The sequence below is a fragment of the Ruditapes philippinarum genome, unplaced genomic scaffold (genome assembly GCF_026571515.1).
Source record: "Ruditapes philippinarum isolate M1 unplaced genomic scaffold, ASM2657151v2 ctg2352_1_1_1_1, whole genome shotgun sequence".
Classification (NCBI taxonomy): Eukaryota; Metazoa; Mollusca; class Bivalvia; order Venerida; family Veneridae; genus Ruditapes; species Ruditapes philippinarum.
The window spans coordinates 63,746-88,734 of record NW_026867291.1 but is presented as its reverse complement, the minus strand read 5'-3'; the positions used below and the strand labels follow the sequence as shown (position 1 = coordinate 88,734).

General features: G+C 31.2%; 2 long non-coding RNA genes across 2 annotated transcripts; one reads left to right on the top strand and one right to left on the bottom strand.

Annotated features, from left to right (window-relative positions):
* The first annotated feature begins 3,355 nt into the window (after nt 1-3,355).
* On the top strand, nt 3,356-5,659 carry LOC132735545 (uncharacterized). The gene is made up of 3 exons (XR_009626466.1): nt 3,356-3,537; nt 4,458-4,583; nt 5,171-5,659. It is a non-coding gene; the product is annotated as an uncharacterized LOC132735545 (long non-coding RNA).
* A 9,293-nt stretch (nt 5,660-14,952) lies between these two features.
* Nucleotides 14,953-24,387, bottom strand: LOC132735536 (uncharacterized). Its single transcript, XR_009626465.1, has 3 exons — nt 24,269-24,387; nt 15,849-15,965; nt 14,953-15,542 (listed from the first exon to the last, which is right to left on the bottom strand). It is a non-coding gene; the product is annotated as an uncharacterized LOC132735536 (long non-coding RNA).
* Nucleotides 24,388-24,989: the final 602 nt, after the last annotated feature.

Sequence of the window (24,989 nt, the reverse complement as noted above, 5' to 3'; positions counted from 1 at the left end):
GGTGTCTGCTTCTCAGAAGATTTGTTACACAAATGTGAATCACACGCACACACTGTTAGATTGCCTTGTCGCTCACATCTTGGTATCAATTTGACCTCTGAACAAGCTCTTGAAACTACTAGATATATAAATGAACATAAAAAAAAATCAATTGTCACAGCAAGCAAGCAACCGGAAATATCGGCTAGCATGCTTAACGAGAAGTTAATGAATTTTGTTTATTGATCAGCTATAATTATTTACTAGTTTTCAATATTTTTCTTCGAGTTAAGTTTTTGAAATATTCTTTAGAAAACAATAATTTTTAACTTATTATGTTTGTATCTTGGCTGAATATAACCACGACAGGAATTTTCTAATGAAAATTATTTTGTATTATTTTTGGAAGATCTTGTAACATTTATTTCGAAATAAAATTAAGGTTAACTTACTGTTATCGATTTCAGATTTAACACAGGAACCCGCACAGGTGTCTTGCTTTTCAGTTCTCGGATCAGATCGAAAGCATGGTTGACAATCGTAACATCTATATGATGATGATCCTGAAACTAGGAATTTTATATGAAATAGAAATGTAAAACAAAAATCCTCAAACATTTAATTAATTAGAAAAAGCGTTTCTTATTTCCCTAAATCAACAAACGTCTGAAAATGCTGTTAAATGTAAATAAATCTAATAAAATAAATCTAAATTTAGTTTTCGCCGAAAACAAATTCTTCGAGCTAGATATTACTGTCTGTAACGTCGTTTGGTGTATTATTCTCTTATATGACCGTACAAAACCAAATCCAACATTTAGTTTTTCTGAAGAACTTAATATAGCACATTTCCATTTATTTGTATCAAATTTCACCACTATTCAATAAAGAGTGTATACTCTACTGACAGCATGAACCAACTTTTCAACTTATGGTGAACAATGTTTCGTGTCGTGGTGGCTTCTCCTTCCGATTGACATGCGCAAAACAATTACACATATGCTGACTGGAAGTAATCATTGTGTGAATATAGCTAATTTGCAAAATATTCTTTTCGCCTACTAAATGAGAATTCATTTTCATAATTATGACAAAGATTGTTTATTTTCTTTTTATAAATAAATCGATAATACCGTTATTTGGCCTCAAAGGTCGAAGGCGAAGACTCGATAAGACTTTAGTGATCATAGTAGTGTGTCTTCGTGCCTTCGACATCGATTTCACGAAGTTACGAGACAGCAAAAATTAGCCACCATACAAACAAAGTAAGATTTCATACTGAAATTAAAGAAACTCCACTGAGGTCAAAAAGACTTACATCATGAATTTCTATTAAATATTTAGCGGGGAACTTAAAATAGACAGAAGAACGAAAGATAACGAAACAATATATTGATTTTTAAATTGACAATCGTACATTTTGAAGTTCTTAGTCTGATTTTAGTTACAAGCGTATAATTGCTTTTCGTTTTACATCATTTGACAATTTGAAATTATTCTAGAGAAACGTTTTTCAGCGAAAAACAAAATATTTGCAAGCTACACGGAGGTAGTACTGTAAATTAAATAATCGATTTAGAATAATCCATGTGAAATATATAAAAATATGAAGCAAAATACTCACAATGATGAAGAAATATAATTAAAACCAAACAAAATACAATAGGTTTCATTATAACATAAATAATAAGTTTTCACAAACTCCTTAATCGAATGAACATATAACAAAATCTTAAAGATAAGAATTCAATTTATATTTAATATAAATAAGCGGGTGACAGAAGAAAAGTGTAGCAATAAGATAATTATGTTTACAAAAGATAAATATTTTGGTAAGAGCCCGTCTACACCTATCCAAGTCTTGAATGCAAGTATCATATTCTCTTGTATTGGATAGTGTAGACACCTTACTTGAATGAGTTTTAAAGAGAAATTATGTGACATCCAAGAAGATAATTTCTTGCAAGAAAGTTAGAACACGTTCTATTTTTCTACAAGTTTTTGGCTGTCAAGACACTGATAACACCGGTTTGACACAAAACATGTGCCCCGAAGGTTTGATAGTGCTGTAATTTTTATTATTTTCTGACTTTTTGTTACTGATTCAGTGTACATGCCCTTTGAATTTCAGTAAATGATAACAATGTCTTGGTCAAAGGAACAAATCAATACGCTGATACACAGAAGAGCAAAAAAAAAATTAAATAAAAATAAATACATTGTAAAAAAACTAAAAAAGAGCTCTTTTTCAAGTAGAGTCAAAATGGATTTAAAATGATCTTGTTCATTTAGTGAATAACTTTCATCAAATAAAGAATTTGCATCAAAATAAATTTTTGTCACATTTTTTCAATTTTAAAAAAGAATGAACGCATTTCATTTACTCCATTCTGTTTTAGCTAATTGCATCATTTTCCCGCTCTTTTCACATATTTTTCAGAAACATGATAGTCTTGCAAAGACAAAGGTATAAATCCTGGGCTATCTTAATGAGACATTTCAGTAAAAATTGTGCCTGAAAAAATGTTGAAAGGGCCATTTATTTAGCTTATCTAAATGTGACATGTAAGAAACTTGAATAGGTGTAGACACGGCCTAAGAGGTATTTTATCTCAAATTTCATGATAGTGTGACACGCAAGTGTTTTAAGATTAAAGAGCAAGGGAGGCAAATGATGATGGATGTTTCTTAAGAAATGACTAGGTTATAGTGCTTTTTATATTTTTAAAATTCAAGTTTATATTAACAGACACAAACAATTTTATAAAGAGAAAATCAATAGAGATCAAGGTAAACAAATTTAAATGAGAGAAAATAGCAGTCATGTCAAAAGAGTTTTATGCATGCATGACAGACAACGGAAAGTGCCATTATCTTTCATCCTCAAGTTTAATGTGTTGAACGAATTAAATGACATCATTATATTTTATGCAAATATTTTTCTTATTAATTTGGAAGAAATATGACATACTTATTAAGATATTATCATTTATCAGACATGGGATTTTTGGCCGATATTCAGTCGATAAGAGGTGTGTTAAATACAGATATTTCATTGGTTGCCTCACGATTTCATGGGCGACTAAAACCAACCAAAACGCTCGTTATATGCGAAGTCCAGTACTTCATATACAATTGCTGCAACCAGTTTTATTCAGTTGTGAAAAGTTCAATATTAAAAATTGAACGATTTTCAAAAAAAAATCTTGTTACAGATAAATTTTATATTCGCCGTTGAAGAATGTAATTTTTTTCAACGCGATTTCATTGGTCGATATTTATGCACATTTTTCTGTTAATCGACGCAAATCGATTAATGTTACCCACGGCATGATTATATAATAATCAACTGTTGGTGTCCGCTTTCACAGTGCTTCAAATATTCCAATAATTAATTTTGACTTAAGCTAACCACTGGCAGATTTTATGTAAAACTACGTTATATACATTCATATATACATGAATTTTAAACAAGCGACAGAGCATAGTACTGGGAATATATTTAAAAGATGAAACCACTTATGTGTTGTTTAGTTGTTACATTATTTATTCATAATTGTAAGTATTAATATTGAAGTATTTACTACATAAAATTATATGCTTTTAAATGCAGCTATACCATTATCGCAAAAACATACAAAACAAACTTTTTTATTGTATTGGCGTTTTGATTTTTCATAATATCTTAAGTGTATTGAATAAACATGTAATCTATTCAAAGCGCTGTGTATCGAATTTATTTTGTTTGTTTGAAGGACTGAAAGTCATTTTGAATATGTCTAAAGACTTTATATCCCATTTACTGACATTTAAAAGGTATAAGTGTTTTTAATTATGTTTGTCCAATAGGATTTCAGTATTTCCATTTACTTTAGTAACTCTGCATTAAAAGTTCCAAACTTTTAATCAGTTAATAAATACCGACTGTTTTGCACAGACGAAGACGTTGTTAGGAGGCGTGACTTTACACACGTATAGAAATATAGAGAGATATTTTAAGGGCGGACACAAATCTCCCTCCAAAAATACTTAACAAATACATTGTGAATCGTTTTATTATTAATTACAGAATAAACGTAACATATATGACACACAGCTAGGAAACCAACATATGAAATGAAAACTCCTATACAAATAAGTCTATAATTAGATAAGTTTAGTATACAGAGAAAATATAAATGCTTGTTGAACAACAACAACAACAATAATCTGTGAAGATAGAGCTCTGAAAAATTTCGCACTAAATGGCTTGCGTTGTTGGCATGAAAGTAGAAGGCAAGTGGCACACGCCAAATTTGTGAAAATGTATCACAAAACTTTCTGTGAGGTTTTCGATTCGATTATTCAGTTTGTCTTTAGTTTGTTGCTGTTCTAGTTTATTTGCTGTTTATTTAATGTTTAAATGAAATCGAAGCTTAACATATTAAAAGAAACGAATTGAAAGAAACGAAAATAATATTATTACCATATTGTGACAGATGCAGGAGCGTCAACTATAAGATGTTACAGCTGTGAGTCATGCGATGATCCTTTTAATAAAACTGCAGTTAATGTATCGAATGTGACTTGTTCTGGTTCTTGCTATAAGTCAAACAAAGAAGGTTGTAAGTATTTTTATATAGTACTTTAATAATGATTTGTATATTGTTAAAATGAATAAATATATAAGTTATTAAACTAGCCAACGTGCAAATAGCTTAGAATATACAGACATAAAATACAAAGTCATGTTTATTGGGTATCATCACTGAATACAATATATTTCCAATTAAAATTTCAACTCAATACATATCTTACCACGAATGTGTTTTATTTTTATACATTTATAGTTATGTGTTCATATTTATCTAATAATTGTGTTTCGCATTTAAACGTATTTCTACATCAGGAAGCTTAGTGCCCAAAGCAACAGGTTTGCTGGGTAGCAGATCTAAAATTGTGTTAAGTTCATTAAAATGTTGTTTTGTTGGCTCTACCTCAGTAATTATTCCTAAAGATGGTTTAGTGTTAAAGTGAATATCGTTGACATTAAGAAAAGCATGATGCTTTCGGTTGTTTCTTATACACATATCTTATTTAATCTGATATATTCAGTGCTCTCAAAAGATCATATTAAGGAAATTTTTCGAACGTTGTGAAGTTGGCTGACACTGACACATTTCAAAATAAATGTACTTTTCTAACTTTACAGGGATTTCAAGAGGTTGTTCAACTATTACTCTAGTATCAGTATGTCCACATGATGAACAACTTGAAGTATGTGCATGCAACACGTGTCTATGTAACACGTCTCAAGGAAAACACACATTTTTTGTTGGACTTTATATTGCGAGCATTATCTGTTTCCTTTCACAAACTTTCGATAGATATCATAATTGACGTTTTTCATATTGATTATCGTTTGCTTTTAACAGGTCTTTAGATATACATTATGACGAAAGGTTATTTTAAACATTCGCCATTACCAGCGAAAAGTACTTCCAAATGTTTTTAATTGTTCACCATACAGTTATAGACAAACACGTGTACAAAATTCTAAATGAGATTATTGTTCATGACTATCTTGGGATAAAAATGGCTGATTTCCCTTGTGCAGTTTAGCTTGCTAGTAAAACTTATATTCTAAATAATAAACAAAACAAAAACATAATATTAATTTTGAATGTGCACGTGTCTATGTCTTGCTCCCTTTCTCTATTATTTGTATTGTATGATAAAATGTTCATTTGAGTTACACGAGTTGAAATAGAGTCTGATGAAATTTTGTATAGAATTTAAAAACAGTTTATATGACTTTTTCATAGCTTTATAGCCGATTATCGAAATTGTACAAGTGAAAATTTGATAAAAGAACGATTGTTTGACTCTACACAACTAAATTAATACCGTATGTAAACATAATAAAATCTTTAGGGGCAAAATATTAAAATAAGATTTTAACCGTCTAACAATGATTTTGTGCATGTGCCAAAATATTTCTTTTCATACAGGTTTTTGAATTTATTCTTTTTTTTTCAAAATTCAAACAAACCTTGTGTATAGTACAGGCAGAAGAGATAAGGTTCCATCTACACATGCACATACTTTCATATAAAACATAGATAAAAAACAGTAAAAATATATCAACTCTGAAAAGAATTTTCAATGATAAACCTCTACCTCTGATCAAAGTATGACACTTTTGTTATTGGAGATTGTGAGATTGAATAATTATGCATGCAGGAGTATTTCATCGAGAATAAAGATATTGATCATTGAGATTGAATTAACGTCCGTATCAAAATACTAACATTAGGCGGAAGGTGAGAGATCAAGGAGAAAGCATTTTTCCTCTTAGTGTATTTTGCTAAAATATGATAATCAAGATCAACAATGATAGGCGGCGTTCGATGATCGTAAACCTTGCAAAGTGATATAATAAAAAAAGATTAATTATAGGTATAGAATTACATAAATAGAAGTTTTATTAAAGAATACCTTGAATCAATGACTTTATTGCAAAGACACATATTTTCGGCATGATATTTGATTGAACAATTAAAAAATGCCATCTTTTAAAGGCGGTAAATTATTTTCTACATTATTAAGTTTTTATTTAAGAATAGACGTATCATTTTATTGCAAAAGATACATCTTGTAAAATGTTTTTGTTTATAAATATTATTAAATGTTTAATTTCGATATTTTGTTTGTTATTTTTCCGGCGTTTCAACGTATAGACCATATGTCACCGAAACATGGAAGTTGTTTATTGTTATCTTTGAGCTTTAAAAACGCAAATGCAACACTAAGACACTACGAGTTTAAACCAGCATACCTACTGGAACTAAGAGATGCATTGTCTCCAAATGTTGCAAACCTATTAAATAGTCATATCATTTTCGATAATGAGAGACATAAATGGTTGTTTGAACCCTTCAGACAGGCACCCTATAGTCACGAAAGGGTTTAATGTGTCATAATGATATTTCTACCATAAAACAAATTGCATTATATAATACATGTATTTGAATTTTATAGATAGATATTATTTAATGTTTCATTTCGATTGTCTGTTTGGTTGTTTTTTACGGCGTTTTAACGTATAGGTTATATGACACCAAAACAAGGAAGTGGGTTTAAAGGAGAGCGAATAGAAATCAATATTACGCCATAGTGAATGTATATCTTTATACTTCAAATGATTGTTGGTGGAAACATGTCTGTTATGTCATACTTCCGTATAAATATAAAAATACACGCAATGAACCAATTCATGCACTAGAATTGATAAGTTTGATCATAAAAATTTTTCTTTTGAAGAAACGATCGCGTTCAAATCAGTTGATAACAACATTCCTAGGCAAACATTTGAAATACGCAGTTTTCATTTCCATATCTATTAATTATTACATGTAGCACTTGACAGGTAAACTATTTCGAAACCCTTAAAGAAAACAATAATATTAAATGTACAGCTTTGAGCAAACAGTCTAAAATTGATATTATTATGGTGTAGCAATTGTTTTCGAGTGAAACTTTAAAAAGCAATAAAAAATGATCATTAAAGATAATAATTGAACGGACATCGTGTCTCAGAAAATCTTTTCCCTTTTTATAAAGGTAAAGCGTAAGTTAAAAAAAAAATAATTTTCAAACTTATTAGATGCTTTTCACCTACAGAAAGTAGCACTGAATGTCAGAGTATTTGTCATAAGAGAAGCAGAATTTAACCACAGTGGTATTTTGACTTTTATACAAACTACTTAATCACTTTAACTTTCTAATACTAATTACTAAAAGACAACCGAGACGAACGATGGTTGACTTGATTTGCCATTGAATTACTTTTCGAAACTTAAAATTCTGAAAAATTGTTTGAGAAAAAAAAGTAAAAAATTATATAGTGCATAATGGGCCTGTTCAGAACAAAACTGTACACATTTGCCATGGTAATTTTATATCATGGAATCCTTAGATGTCAAGTTGAATAAGTTGATCATTTGATAAATAGTTCTATAACTTAAATGTCTGATTTCAAAACAAGTTCTTATCATATAATAAGTAAACGCATTCCTGCAAGTTCATCAGCAGACAATTTAGCCATGAAGTCAAGTGTTTGGTTTATAAATTCACAATTCATTGATAATTCGATCATTTGATTTATAAGTAGAAAAAGCGACTGAAGGCACACGTTTGGCTCAAGTTTCAGTAAGTAGGTAATTCATACTCTCTCTTTTATAATACGTCTGCTGCATTTTATAATGATCAAAAAAGAAATCACCGCTAGTTAGTAATTTACATGTAAACTACCCGTTGGAAATTTAAGAATCGCACGCATTCACTGTTAAACCGTCTTGTCTTTCACATTTTGGTATCAGGCTGACCTTTAAACAAGTTCTTGAAACTACTGAAAATATGAATGAACACATAGTTAAAATCCAATGTCAGCAAGGAAGCAAACAAGAAAATATCGTCCTTCATGCAAAAGTTACTAAATTTTGCTTCCTTATTAGCCATCATTACTTACTAGTTTTTTTTCTTCGAGTTAGTTTTTGAAATATTCTTTGAAAAACAATGATTTTTATCTTATGTTTGTATCTTGACTGAATAGAACCATGTCTGTAATATCACTGAACATTGTTTTGTAATACTTTCGAAAGATCAGTAGATTTTTATTTCAAAATAAAATTAATGTTATCGATTTCAGATTTAACACATGTATCTTGTTTTTCATATCTCGGATCTAAGTAATAGCATGGTTGACAACTCACAAAATAAAACAACAAAAAAAAAAACGACAACAAAAAACACTAAACACTTAGATCAACACCTCACAGCAATTAACAATATTTTTGCCTCCTTAAGGTTTCTGCTATACAAAGTTAGTAATTTAAATAAAAGAAAAGAACATGAATAATCCATGTGAAACATATATATAAAAAACATAATCCAAAATACTCACAACTATAAAGAAAAATAATTTAACTAAACCAAACAAAATAAAATGGGTTTCATTATGACATACGTTTTCACAAATTTCCTTAATCGAATGGAATATAAATTTTAAGTAACAAAATCTAAAAGATAAGAATACATTTTATATTAATATAAATGAGCGGATGACAGTATAAAAGTGCAGCAACCCGTCATTCCTCACCTAATAGTATGATAAGTAAGCCTGAAGCGAGTTGGTACCAGTGCGTTAGTTCCCGTTCAATTCATTTAGATGCAACTGTGGCAAAAAAATCTGTACGTTAATTTATTCGATAAACTCTATTTGAACTTGTGAAAAATCATGACATTAAAGAAGGAAATGTTCGACAGTAAAATATACATTGCAATTTATCTAATTTTAAAAAATAAGAATATGTAATGGAAGTATGTCCAATTCTACATCATTTTCGGATACCCACGGCCTAACTATTAACATTTAACAGCCGTGGGATATTTGGCCAATATCCAGTCGATAAGAGGAGTGTCAAATACTGATATTTCATAAGTTGCCACACTCATTGGTCGATATTTTACGCACCTTTTTGCTATTTATCTACGCAAATCGAATCATGTTACCCACGACATGATTATATAATAATCAACTGTTTGTATCAGCTTTCATAGTGCTTTAAATATTCATACGATTTATTTTTTTACAAAAACTAACTACTGACAGATTTTGTGTAAAACTATGTTATACGTATGAATTTTAAACAAGAAACTTGTTATTGTACTGGGAAAATACTCAAAGATGAAACCACTTGTGTGTTGTTTAGTTGTTACACTATTTATCCAAAATTGTAAGTATTCATATTAAAATATTTAATATATTAAATCATATGCTTTAAGAGGCAGCTATTTTTTTTATAAAAAAATAAAAATAATAAAAAAATAAACAACATAAAAAAACATAAAAAATGAGTTGTGTATTGTGATTGTGTTATTTGTTTGAACGATTTAAGTCATTCTGAATCTGAGTAAAGACTTTATATCCCATTTAGTAACATTGAAAAGGTATTATCCCATTTAGTAACATTGAAAAGGTATAAGTGCTTGTAATTATTTTTGTACACATTAACCTTAGTAATTAAAAGCTCCACACTTTTAATCAGTTAGTAAATACCGACTGTTTTACAAAATCATTTTTGCAGGCGAATGCCTTGTTGAGAGGCGTGAGTTTCGTATTTTAGATTACACACGTATAGAAACATAGAGATATTTTAATGCTGATCAGAAATTTCCCTCCACCCTAAGAAAATAAACAACAACCGCAACAGCAAAAACAACAACAACAATCTGTGAAGAAAGAGCTCTGAAAAATTTCTCACTAAATGGCTTGAAAGTAGAAGGCATGTTGCACACGCGAAATTAGTGAAAATGTATCGCAAAATTGTACGTGAGATTTTCGATTCAACAGTTCTTTGCTGTTCCAGTTTACTCCTGTTTATTTAATGTTGAAATGAAATCGAAAATAATCATATAAAAAGAAACGAATTGAAAGAAACAAAAATATTATTACCTTATTTTGGCAGATGCAGGAGCGTCAACTTTTAGATGTTACAGCTGTGAGTCATGCGGTGATCCTTTTGATAAGTCTAACATATTGAATGTGACTTGTTCTGGCTCTTGTGTTAAATCAAACAAAGATGGCTGTAAGTATGTTTATTGAATACTTAAATAATGATTTGTATAAAAATTTGTTAAAAATGAATAAATATATATGTTCGTGAAGTTGGCAGCCTAGCAGCCCAGCAGCCTAAAGCTGGCAGCTTAACAGCCTAGCAGGCTGGCAGCTTAACAGCCTGGCAGCCTAGCAGCCTAAAGAAAACTAAGAATAGTACAAACATGAAAACCGTCGGAAATACACTAGTAGCACTTCTTAAGATCATCCCACGCCTTTTTCAATATCGTGATCTTTATTTTTTAAGATGTTGAACTTTATCGTAACATATTTTTTTCATTCTGACGCTTTGAAATTTGTGAAGTTAGCAGCCTAGCAGGATAGTACAAACATGAAAATAGTCGGAAATGAATCGGTAGGAAATACTTAGAACATTCCACGTCTTATTTTAGTATCGCGTACTTTAGTTTTTTAAATAATTAACTTTTTCTTTATTTTTACACTTCGAAATTTGTGACGTTAGCAGCCTAACAGCCTATCAGCCTGGCAGCCTAGCAGCCTAGCAGCCTAAAGAAAACAAAGGATAATACAAACATGAAAACCGTCGGAAATGAGTAGGTACCACATATTTAGACTATTCCACGTCTCTTTTCAGTATCGCGAACTTTATTTTTTTAAATATTGAACTTTGTTGGGTTTTTTTTTTTTTTTTTTTTGTGACACTTCGAAATTTGTGAAGTAGCAGCCTAGCAGCTTAGCAGCCTAGCAGCCTCAAGAAACAAAGGATAATACAACATGAAAACCGTCGGAAATGAGTCGGGCTGCTAGGCTGCTAACTTCATAAATTTCGAAGTGTCACAAAAAAAAAAAAAAAAAAAAAAAAAACAACAAAGTTCAATATTTAAAACAATAAAGTTCGCGATACTGAAAAAAAGACCTGGAATAGTCTAAGTATGTGCTTCCGACTCATTTCCAACGGTTTTCATGTTTGTATTATCCTTAGTTTTCTTTAGGCTGCCAGGCTGCTAGGCTGCAAACTTCAGGCTGCTAGGCTGCCAACTTCACGAACATTAAAATATAGGTTATTTAACTAGTCAAAGTCCAAATAGCTCAGAATATGTAGACATAACATTCATGTATTTTGGGTATCATCATTGAGTACAATACATTACCAATTGAAATTTCAACTCAGTATATATCTTATCGCAAAGGTGTTTTACTTTCTGCATTATTTATGGTTTGTGTTTACATTTATTCATTTATGGTGTTCGCATTTAAACATAATCTACCAAAGGAAACTTAATGACCCAAGGAGATCTAAAATTTGTAAAGTTTATTGGAATATTCTTTTGTTGGCTCGACCTAATTAATTATTGTTAAAGACGGTTTTAGTGTCGAAAGTGAATTTCGTTGACATTAGGAAAAACACGAAAAATGTGCTTTCGGTTGTTACTTATACACAGATTTTCTTTAAGTGAATCTGATATTTTCATTTAATACTTTTTAGTGCTCTCAAAAGATCATATTTAGAAATTATTTCGAATGTTGTGAAATTAGCTGACATCGACACATTTCAATATTAATACATTTATATCTTCACAGGTATTTCAAGAGGCTGTTCAAATATTACTCTAGTATCAGATTGTACACATGATGAACAACTTGAAGTATGTGCATGTGACACGTATCTATGTAACAAGACGCAAGGAAAACACAAATATTTGGTTGGACTTTATATCGCCAGCATCATCTTTTTTCTTTTACACACTCTCGATAGATATCATAATTGACGCGTTTCATATTGAGGATCGTTTGCTGATAACAAGTCTTTAGATATACATTATGACGAAACGCTATTTTGAACATTCGCCATTACCTGTGAAAAGTACCAGTTTTAAAATGAGATTATTGTTCATGACTATCTTGGGATTAATATGGATGATTCCCCTGGTGCAGTATAGCTTGTTAGTATGTGTCTATGCTTAGCTTTGCTCCCTTTCTCTTTATTATACGTATTCTTTGTATTATAATTTATTTCAAATGGCAAAATGTCCATTTGTGTTATACGAGTTACAATGCTAAGGTTTGATACTTATATTTCTTAAAGGGTTTATAGCTATCTCTAATTAATATTACGACTTTTCCATAACTTTAAAGTCGATTATCGAAATTGTAAAAATGATAATTTGATAAAATAGAAAAGGATTTTGTGATTTTAACCGTCTAACAATGATTTTGTGCATGTGCCAAAATATTTCTTTCATATAGATAATTTTAATTTATTCTTTTTGTCAAAATTCAAAACAAACCTTTTTATACTGCAGGCAGCAGGGATAAAGTTTCATTTACACATGTAAATACATGCATAGAAAACACAGATAAGATGACAACATAAACAAAATATACCAACTCTTAAATGAATATATAATAAGTACAACGTTTTGTAAGAAGTTTCAATGATACACCTCTACACATTAATCATTTAATTTGTGACACTTTTGTTATGAGAAAATGTGAGATTGAATAATTATAGCTACTGTATGCATGCAGGAGTATTACGGCGAGAACAAAGACATTGATCATTTAGATTAAATAAACGTCCATATAAAATGCTAACACTAGGCGGGAGGTGGGTATTTTTAATGAAGAGCAAATAGAAATCAAAATTACGTCATATTGTATGTATATCTTTATACTTCACGTGACTTTGTCTGTTCAAATGCTTATGAAGGTGAATTTGGAAACATGTCTTTTATGATATACTTAGGTTTAAATAGAAAGTCACACGCAATATACGATATCATGCACCAGAATTCATAAGTTTGTATCGTGCACACGCTTATTTAAATTTGTCTTTTGAAGGATTAATCACTTTCAAATAAGTTGCTAGTAACATTCTAAGACAACATTTAAAAAACCCAGTTTTCGTTTCCGTATCTATTAATTATTAGCACTTGACAGGCTAACCATTTCGAAACCCTTAAAGAAAACAATAATATTAAATGTACAGCAAATTTGAGAAAAAGGTCTGAAATATGTACTATTATGTTGTAGTAATTGTTCTCGAGTGAAACTTGAAAAAGCAATAAAGACAATTTATACTTTGACAATTAAAAGATATCTAAGGGACATAATGCCTCAGAAAATATTGTTTCCATTTTTATAAAGGTAAAACATAAGTTTAATAAATGATTTTGAAACTTAAATAAGATGCTTATGACCTGGAGAATGGAGCGCTGAATGTCAGAGTATTTGTCATAGTAGCAAATTATAAACAAAGTGGTATTTTGACTTAAATACAAAATTCTCAATCACTTTAACGTACTAATTACCAAAAGACAACAGAGCCAAAACGATGGTTAAGGTTATTTGCCATTGAATTATTTTTCGAAACTTTAAATTCCTAAACAGACTATCAAAAATGTGTTTGAGAAAAAAAGTTAAAAACATTTCTGGTGCATGATGGACCTGTAAAGAATCAAAGGGCTGCAAGCTCTGTGGTATTTTCTGATCTTTGCAATCTAAATCATACTGACTATCTGTATGTATTTTCCTATATAAGTTTATTTTTATATACTATAATTCATCTTACGCAGCGACTGCGTTAAGATTTTTTTCTATAACAGTTTGAGATTGATACATATGGAATTTTGCATGTCTAGAGTTGCATCAAAAATCATTTTTATGACAGCCACACTTTATCCTTGCATATCGTGGCTACTTCCTTAAAAAAGACACTTAAAAAAAAGTTGCCTCGACTAGGATTTGAACCTTAGGCCTCTCACACACTAAACGAGCGCGATACAAGCGCAATACCCCTGCACCACGGTGAAGTAATACGTAATATGTAGCCTGAATAAAAACAAATACATTGTAATTCTAAATTGAGAATTTCCATTTCGTGTTTGTAATCCTTATCAATTTCGAGGTATTTTGTTCACGATAAACCTGTTTAACACTGATAAAAATAATTTAGCGAAAATCTTCTCGCCAAAACAGTCCAACATGTATATATTCCACTACTCGGCAGTCAGATTTATTTGTGTACTACGCCCTGGAGTATTCAGTAATCGGCATAGCTAAAAATAGCATTTTCATTGATTAAAATGATATTCATCCGCGAAATTTGTGATTGTAACCTCATATTTCTATTGACTAATCTGAACTTTCAATGAACTGTAATTCGTTAAATGCCTACATTAAAAATTATTCTGTCTTTTAAATTGCTGGTTATTAAGCAGTTTTGAGTGAGAACTACTTTGCGTTGTTAGGTCTGTTAGGAAATTTTGTGTTAGACCGTGGATGTTAGCTATGTATTTACTGATCTTGCGATCAGAAAATACAACAAAACTGTACAAATTCGTAATGATACTTTTAAATCATAGTAAGGGAAATTGGAATCTTAATAAATAGAATGCTGTCAAGAAGAATAAGTTGACCATTTGAAAAAAAATCTATACCTTATTTTTAATGTCTGATTTCAAAACAAGTGCTTAATTTAATATATATCCTGCAAGTTCATCAGCAGTCAATTAAGCTAGGAAGTTAAGTGTTTGGTTGATAAATTCACAGTTTCTTTGCTAATTCGATAATTTGATTGATAAGTAGAAAATGCTACTGAAGAAACACATTTTCTTTAGATTCGGTAAGTAGGTAATTCTTACACTTTTGAAATACGTCTGCCATTCTAAAATGATCAATAAAGAAAGCACGGCTTGTTTGTAGTTTACATGTAAACTACCCGTTGAAAACCTAAAATGATATTCTACACACGAGCACAAAATTCAAACAAGATTTATTACTCTTATCAATAAAAAGTTAATACAAGTATAGAATAGTCCAACTATAGGTATTTGTTTCTCAGAAGATCTGTTACAGTAGTCTGAATCGCACGCACACACTGTTAGACCGTCTTGACTTTCACATTTTGGTATCAGGCTGACCTTTGAACAAGTTCTTGAAACTACTGAAAATATGAATAAATACATAATTGAAATCAGTTTTCAGCAAGCAAGCACCCTAGCAACATGTATGTATATCAAAAAGTTACTACATAGTGTTTCGTAATAAACTTCCATTACTAACTAGTTTTTTAATCTTTTTCTTCGAGTTAAGTTTTTGAAATATTCATTCGAAAACATTTTTTTTATCTTATTTTGTTTGTATCTTGACTGAATAGAACTATGTCTGTAATTTCACTGAACATTGTTTTTGTATTTCTTTCGAAAGATCAGGTAATATTTATTTCAAAATAAAATTAATGTAAACTTACTGTTATCAATTTCAGATTTAACACAGGAGCCCGCACATGTATCTTGTTTTTCATTTCTCGGATCAGAGTTAGAGCATGGTTGACAATCGTAACATCTATATGATGATGATCCTGAAACTAGGAATTTTATATGAAATAGAAATAAAAAAAATCCTATTGTATTGTTATGAAAGAAATGTTCCTAACTCCCATAATTAAAATAACAACCGTCTAAAAATGCTCTTAAATGTAAAGACATGCAATAAAATTAAAGATCATTTAAGACATTTTTTATGGTTTTATATAAAAAATATGATGCTCAAATTAAGATTTATCAATATTGTAAGTTCCAAAATGCAATATTTATAAAGATATTATCAAATTTAATATTTCATGTAAATAAAGAGAGGTAATTAGAAATTTGTTTTCTATAAATTTCAAGTCAAATTTTCCAATAAGAAATGAATGCATATAATTTAATGATTACATATAATGTGTACAAATATTTGCAGTACATATTTTACATAGTCCTCGATGTTTAAAAATTTGTGTATTAGCATAATTATATACATATATAATTTCACGTAAGAGTGGTATACAACCTCAATTACAAAACATACAGAATACTTAATCTTAATTTGATTTAAACATTTTTACATACAAGACAAGATTTATAACTACAAAAACACCAAGATTAAAAATATTGGTATTCGATTAAATACAATACGGAAGAACAAGACGGGAATAAATAGCTTACGGAGGAACTCGGTATAGCCTAGTTTCCGCCGGAAACAATTTCTTTCGAGCTAGATATTACAGCCTGTTAATATGCAAAGACAGCAGAAGCTCAATCTCAATACAGAGAAGACGAGACATGGTAATATGAAAGAATCATGTGATTCTATTCTAATAATTATTATGTTTTGTTTAAGTTTAACCGACCAACACAGCACAGGTCATTTGGCGATTTTCCAGCTTTACATGGGGGAAGACCTCAGGTGCCCTTTGTGCATAACCTGTGAAGAAACATTAACGTTCTCTAGCTGGATGGATAGCTTTCTCACATGAAAAAAATCGAAGAGACTGGCGCGGCTTGACACCGAAGCGATGAGAGCCAAGTGGTTTTAAGTCAACAGTTCAGTTCAGTTTATTCAGCAAATCGGCATAATAACATGCCTTTGGCCTATTTAACATTTGCAAAGTGAAGAATATGGCCAAGACAACATAAACATATAAAACAGTACTTAATACAGTGCTAGTACATAATAAATATACATATAACCTACACAAATTGTCACAAATATACAGTATAGTGAAGTGTATTTATATAATGCTAATTAAGAAGCAGCTTCTACATCGACAAATCTTTTCCTTATTTGAAATGCTTTATACAAATATTTGGCAGTTTTATATAACTTATTCTTACTCTTACAGGACATAATGTTTGAAAATTTTTGCCTACTAGGCCATGAACAATTACCTAAATATTTTGTTCTTATTTCAGAATATATAGGGCACGTTAACAAAAAGTGATATTCCGATTCAACTAAATTTGTATTACAAGCTTTACAGATTCGTTCATTTCTATGCATACCTTGATATCTACCAACCTCAATTTCTAAACTATGAGAACTTAATTTAAAGCCTGTCATGCATTTTCTAAATTTATCTATATTAATACATTCCAAATATTTTTCAAAACCAAAACATTGTTTATACATTCTATAATATTCCAATTTGGACATGTCTTCTATACATTTATGCCATTTTTGTGCATATTGATCTCGTAACCTCTGCTTTAAAATAGGTGCAAAGTTGTTATTGACCCAGGAAGTTAAATAAATATAACTACATCCTAAATCATCTACTAATGTTTTAATCTTAGATGCCCATGAATTATTGTTATTTGTGTTACATTGTTCAATATATAATTTATACATTTGTGAATTTTGGTTATTCATTATTTTAGCCAGTATTGTAATGGTCTTTCTTTACTAATAACAGAGAGAGGGTACCTTCCTAGCTCGCCAAAAACCGCAGCATTTGGAGTTTGTTGTTTCACACCTAAAACAATTTTACAAAATTTGATATGAAGTTTATCTACCTCCTTAAAATCATAAATTCCCCATACATCAGAGCAATACAAAATTATTGGTACAACCATAGAATCAAAAAGAGCTAGTTTAATTTTAATATCTAAGTTCACTCTATAAAACAATTGTAATAGTGAATTATAAGCCTTGAGAGCTTGATCTGATAAATTTTTAACAGAATTTGTTTTTTCAAATTACCTGTATAAGTAAAAACACCAAGATAAGTAAAACAAGATATGTTTGTAAAACATGTATGCCCCCTATCAGCAGCCAATTAGTCATGTGATAAGGTTATTATGCATGACTTCTGACCCAGGTGATCAAACAATTAATAAGGGTTATCAAGTATCTACTGGTCATGACCTTGACCTTTGACCCCTTGACCCAAAACTCAATAGGGGTCATCTGCTGGTCAGGACCAATCATCATACAAAGTTTGAAGTTCCTAGGCCTAAGCGTTTTTTTAGTTAATTGATCAGAAACCGTTTTTACCTACAAGGTCAATGTGACCTTGACCTTTGACCCCTTGACCCCAAAAATCAATAGGTCATCTGCTGGTCATGACCAATCACCATACCAAGTTTGAAGTTCCCTAGGCCTTAGGGTTCTTTCATTATTGATCGGAAACCGTTTTAACATACAGGGTCAATGTGACCTTGACCTTTGACCCCAAAATCAATAGGGATCATCTGCTTGTCATGACCAATCACCATGCCAAGTTTGAAGTTCCTAGGCCGAAGCGTTCTTTAGTTTTTGATCAGAAACCGTTTTTACGTACAAGGTCAATGTGACCTTGACCTTTGACCCCTTGATCCCAAAATCAATAGGGGTAATCTGCTGGTCATGACAAATCACCATACCAAGTTTGAAGTTACTAGGCCTAAGCGTTCTTAAGTTATTGATCAGAAACCGTTTTTACTTACAAGGTCAATGTGACCTTGACCTTTGACCCCTTGACCAAAAACTCAAAAGGGTCATCTGCTGGTCACGACCAATCATCATACAAAGTTTGAAGTTCCTAGGCTTAAGCGTTTTTAGTTAATTGATCGGAAACCGTTTTTTACTTCCAAGGTCAATGTGACCTTGACCTTTGACCCCTTGACCCCAAAATCAATAGGTCATCTGCTGGTCATGACCAATCACCATACCAAGTTTGAAGTTCCTAGGCCTAAGGGTTCTTAAGTTATTGATCGGAAAGCATTTTACCTACAAGGTCAATGTGACCTTGCCCTTCCTTTGACCCCTTAACCCAAAATCAATAGGGGTTATCTGCTGGTCATGACCAATCACCATACCAAGTTTGAAGTTCCTAGGCCTAAGGGTTCTTTAGTTATTGATCGGAAACTGTTTTTACCTAAGAGGTCAATGTGACCTTGACCTTTGACCCCAAAAATCAATAGGGGTCATCTACTGATCATGACCAATCACCATATCAAGTTTGAAGTCCCTACGCCTAAGGGTTCTTTTGTTATTGATCGGAAACCGTTTTTACCCAAGAGGTCAATGTGACCTTGACCTTTGACCCCTTGACCCCAAAATCAATAGGGGTCATCTACTGATCATGACAAATCACCATGCCAAGTTTGAAGTTCCAAGGCCTTAAGGTTCTTTAGTTATTGATCGGAAACCGTTTTGCTTACAAGGTCAATGTGACCTTGACCTTTGACCCCTTGACCTCAAAATCAATAGGGGTCATCTTCTGTTCATGACCAATCACCATACCAAGTTTGAAGTTCCTAGGCCTTAAGGTTCTTAAGTTATTGATCGGAAACCGTTTTTGCTTACAAGGTAAATGTGACCTTGACCTTTGACCCCTTGACCCCAAAATCAATAGGGGTCATCTACTGATCATGACCAATCACCATACCAAGTTTGAAGTTCCTAGGCCTTAAGGTTCTTTAGTTATTGATCGGAAACCGTTTTTGCTTACAAGGTCAATGTGACCTTGACCTTTGACCCCTTAACCCCAAAATCAATAGGGGTCATCTACTGGTCATGACCAATCACCATACCAAGTTTGAAGTTCCTAGGCCTAAGGGTTCTTTAGTTATCACTCGGAAACCATTTGGTCTACGGACCGACGGACCGACGGACCGACGGACCGACAAGTGCAAAGCAATATACCCCCTTTTCTTCGAAATGGGGGCATAATTATCAACAACTTCTACAATTTCATCATTTATTGTCCAAACATAATTACACGGTTGTTTTCTTTTCTCAAAAATACAAATTTTTGTCTTTTTAACATTAATCTTAAGACCCCATTTAGTAGAATAATTATGAACCATGTTTAGTTGTGCTTGAAGACTATCAGGACTAGTGGTAAAAAGAGCTATATCATCAGCAAAAAGTAACATGTACATACTCAACATATCTAAATCCTTTTCAGTTAACAGGTTAAAATCAAGACTTTCATTTATATCATTTATGAACAAAATAAAAAGTAATGGGGAGAGTGGTTCCCCTTGCTTTAAGCCCACAGTGACGTCAAAAAATTCTGATAGTTTCATGTTTCGGGACCAATCTAACACATGATTTAACATTCGTATATATTGACCTAATAATATTAATCATTTAACAAACTTATACCCGTTTTTAAAAGTTTAAACCCATAATGCATCCCGAATCACAGTATCAAAAGCTTTTTCATAATCGATAAAAGCACAATATAATTTAGACTTATTAGATAAAATCTTTTGAATAATCGAATGTAAAATGAATATACAATCAGTTGTCGAATGCTTATCTCTAAAACCAAATTGTGATCCATTAAATACATCACATTGTTCACACCATTTATTCAACCTATTTCTTAACAGCAATGAAAAGATTTTACCAATTACGTTTACAAGTGTTATTCCCCTATAATTTGACGGATTACTAGTATCCCCCTTTTTATGTATTGGTATTATAATACCTTTACACCACGACTACGGGTATAAGCCGGAGTCAAATATAATTTTTTAAATATAGCACAATAAAGTTGTTAGAGTCAATGAAAAAATCCGCAACATTATTATTTATATCAAAACTTTTATACCTATTCGGTGAAGAAATAATTTTTGATATTTCTTCAGCTGTAAAAGGGCTGTCTAACAATTCAATATTTATTTCGTTACTTTGATCAGAATTTATATTTTCAGGCATAAACTCACAATGAGCTGTATTTGAAATATTTTTAAAATGTTCTAAAAAGTCCAAAGAACTCACATCATTAGAATTTACTTTATTATATTTATTGAACTTTTTTATATGTTTCCAAAACTTATGTGGACTGCTTTTACTCATATTACAGAGTTTAGACCTTTCTTTTAGATTAAAAGATCGCTTAGCATTCCTTTTCACTTTTGAATATTCTTTCCTACTGTTAAGAAAGTTAGTTTTATTGTTATCATCTTTATTTAAACCAAATGTTCTTTTCTTGTCAAGAAAAGATGATTTTGGCCGCCTGCAATCTTCATTAAACCAAGGAGCTTTTTTTATTATTCGTTTAGGTTTGTTAGCTGTAATAGTTCTACCATGTATCTTATATGAAATGTCATACACAGCTTGTGAAAATTGATTAACACAGGTTTCAATATCAATATCATCAGAACTTAATTTACTTCTTAAATCATCAAATACATATTTATGGTTATCCAACAACATTGATAACTCTTCTTTGTCTGTATTATCCCATATAATTTTATCATATGATAAGTTATCGTTTTTATAGAAAAAAATCATTTTCAACTTTTAGTGAAAACGTTATAGGACAATGATCTGAGAATTCAGTAAGACTATTGATTTCAATCTGAGTAATTAGTGGAAAATTACTAATATTTGTTATAATATAATCAACAACACTTGCAGCATTTTGATTTCTAATAGTATTGTAACAAGTGAAATCTCCATTCTCAAGTCGGCCGTTTACAATAATAACATCATTTTCCTTACATAAAGATAACAACTTTTTACCGAAAGGATTAACACGATTATCACGAGATTTACGTTCAGGTATGTCTAGACAAGAATAACTACTACACGGTAAGCCTGACAAAATCATCATGTTGACCTGTCCTTGCATTTAGGTCACCTGTAACGAACACGTCACCTAGAGAGCTATATTTACGTATATCAATATTTAATTGTTCGAAGAAATCGAATTCAAATAGACACGAAGAAACATTTTTGTAAACTGTCGACTCTTCAGGAGGAATGTAACACGTACAAAAATATAAATCATTTAAAGAGCCGAAACAATCAGCATTTAATTTAAACCAAATAATACCTTTATGATTTAATTTAACAAGTTCTAATTTGTTCACATATTCATGTTTATAATATACAATGATGCCACCACTAAAGCGTTTTGCTCTTTTGTTAGTTTTTGAACGAGGACATACAAAAGATTCATAACCTTCTAAATTAATATTATAGCAATTTTTGAGTTCCATGTTTCTGTCAAAAGAAGTAAGTCATAAGAGTTTACAAAGTTCAAAAAATCTCGGTCATCTAGCTTATTCTTTATCCCTTGAATATTCCATAATAGTACTTTAAGCTGCTTCTCGGTAGATTCCTAGTCGGTGGTAGCGAAAAAACGTCTTCCATCAATATAGAGCTTGTCATATACTAGAACCGCAGATTTACTTTGATTTTTTGCTTTTATAAGTTCTGGAATAAGTTTTTTTCTACGTTCTTGGATTTTTTTAGGATACTGATCAGATACCTTTATTCCTGTTGTTTCACTGCTTAAGAAAACTTTATGTTTCACATTCAATTTATCTGGAGTGTGATTGAAGTTTACCACTATCGGGCGGGTTTTGTTGCTCTCATATTTTCCGATACGACGCGCTCTGTTGATCTTAATTGATGTCGCAGCCCCTTCAATATTTGGTCATTCTCACAAAATTCGAGCACTTTTTTTGAACAATTCTCACATTTTCTCTCCTCAAATGTATCGCATTCCTTAAAGTTATAAAAAGTAGGTTATCCCTCATGGATCTCGTCTGTAAATCTAACAGCTCCTCCGAAATACGCTGATAATCCGTGGTGACATTTTGTAGCTTTTGGGAATCAGAGTTTATCTTTTTATCTATTGAAGCCTGTTTAGATTTAATTTCATCGCAAGTTTGGCTGTCAAAATGCCTGCTAGTTTCAATGCTTTGGACCTGTATATTCAAATCAAACGACTTCTGCTCAAGAGATGAGACACGCGTGTCCATTGAGTTCAGTTTATGTGACAGTGCAGATATTTGTGTTTCAATAGAGTCAAGCTTTTGTAACCTCTGGTCCATAGCTTCTAACTTTTCCCATATCATTTGACTATAGTTAGGTTGACATGGCGATAACTGTTGTATAGACTGAGACTGTTGATTGTTATATTGAGGGGGAGGTGTGGGAAAATAATTTCCAGCGTAGGGTGGAATCTGCGATAGAAAGCTTCCAGACATACCTGGGGATGGCACTGCCGATGATGTTTGATCAGTCATTGTAGAACGTTTACCTGGCTGGTCGATATCGTAATTTGGCGAAGATTCAGACTTGGTCCTCTTTTTCGTACCTTTTTTGGCGACCATTCAAACAAAGGAATTCAAAGGAACATCGAAAGAAAAATATTGCTTTCCTTAAAAATATCCCATCCAGTGTATATTCAGAATGGTATTAGTTTGTTTTTAGTTTCCCATCACAACGGACACATAATCCAATAATCTTATATTAAATATTATGGTATAACGAGTGTTTTTTTTCGAAAATTCGAGAGATTAAATCCGGAGCTTAAAAAACACGTCCGCCATAGTCAACGACGCTAAAAACTCGGCAACGGACGTCCCTTATTCATTGGTTTTGACACATACATTAAAACAAAACAGTTGATAACTTTTGATAAAATTTTAATTTTAACCATTTGCCTATTGATGAGCAATGATTATTATGAAAAGTTATATTCTAACACACAACTAAAACAATACAATACAGAAATTAGCCACCATACAAACTCAGATTTCACCTTGAAATTTAAGGAACTCCAGTGAGGTCAAAAAGACTTACAACATGTATTTCGTAGTCAGATTTAGTAGGGAATTTAAATTAGTAAGAAACACAAAAAGATAACCAAAACAATATCAAACTTTAATTGAATATCGTATCTTTCGCAGTTCTTAGTCTGATTTGAGTTACAATGACAATTGAAATAATTTTTCTAGAAAAACGGAGAGAAAGAAAAAAAAATCAACACCATCAATCAAAATTATTGCCACCTAAAGGCTGCTGGTTCAGTCTGGGAGAGAATACTGTAAATCAAATAACCGAACATTAATTATCTCAAAGAAAAACAATTATTAAAAGAATATAAGATAAAATACTCACAATTATGAAGAAATGTAAGTAAAGCCAACCAAAATATAATGGGTTTCATTTTAACATAAGTTTTCACAAACTCCTATAAGAAACATCTTAAATACATAGACTCACTGATAAGAATTCATGTCAAACTTTTATATAAATGAGCGGCTGACAGGAGAAAGGTGTAGCAACGAGATAGTTATGTAAACAAAAAATATATATTTGAATTAGAGGTATTTTTATCACAAGTTTTCTGATAAGAGTCTGGCACGCAAGTTTTTTTTTAAGATTGAAGAGCAAGGGAGGCAATAGTTGGTAGATCTTTCTAACGAAATGACTAGGTTATAGTTCTTTTTATCTTTTTTATCATACACAAACAATTTAAAAAAGAGGAAATCAATAGCTATAGAGAGTAAAGTAAACGCATATTTTATAACAGCATCCATGTAAATACTGTAAATTCTTTCGCAAATGTTTTGTCTTAATTCTGCTCGTGACATTGTATAGAAGTGAAAAATCAATAAAATATGATTAATCTAAACATATTTAACCGATTTTATATTGTCTAAAAAAAATCATAAGATGTAGTTGATATACCCTTTTAACTGATATCAATCCATAATTTTACTTATTACTCTCTTAACAAGGGGCATTTACTTTTAACTATTAAATGTACAATAATACTCGTGCTTATGCTTTGATATGTTATTTGACATGTTTCCCGCCTTATATTTTAGCTAGCGAG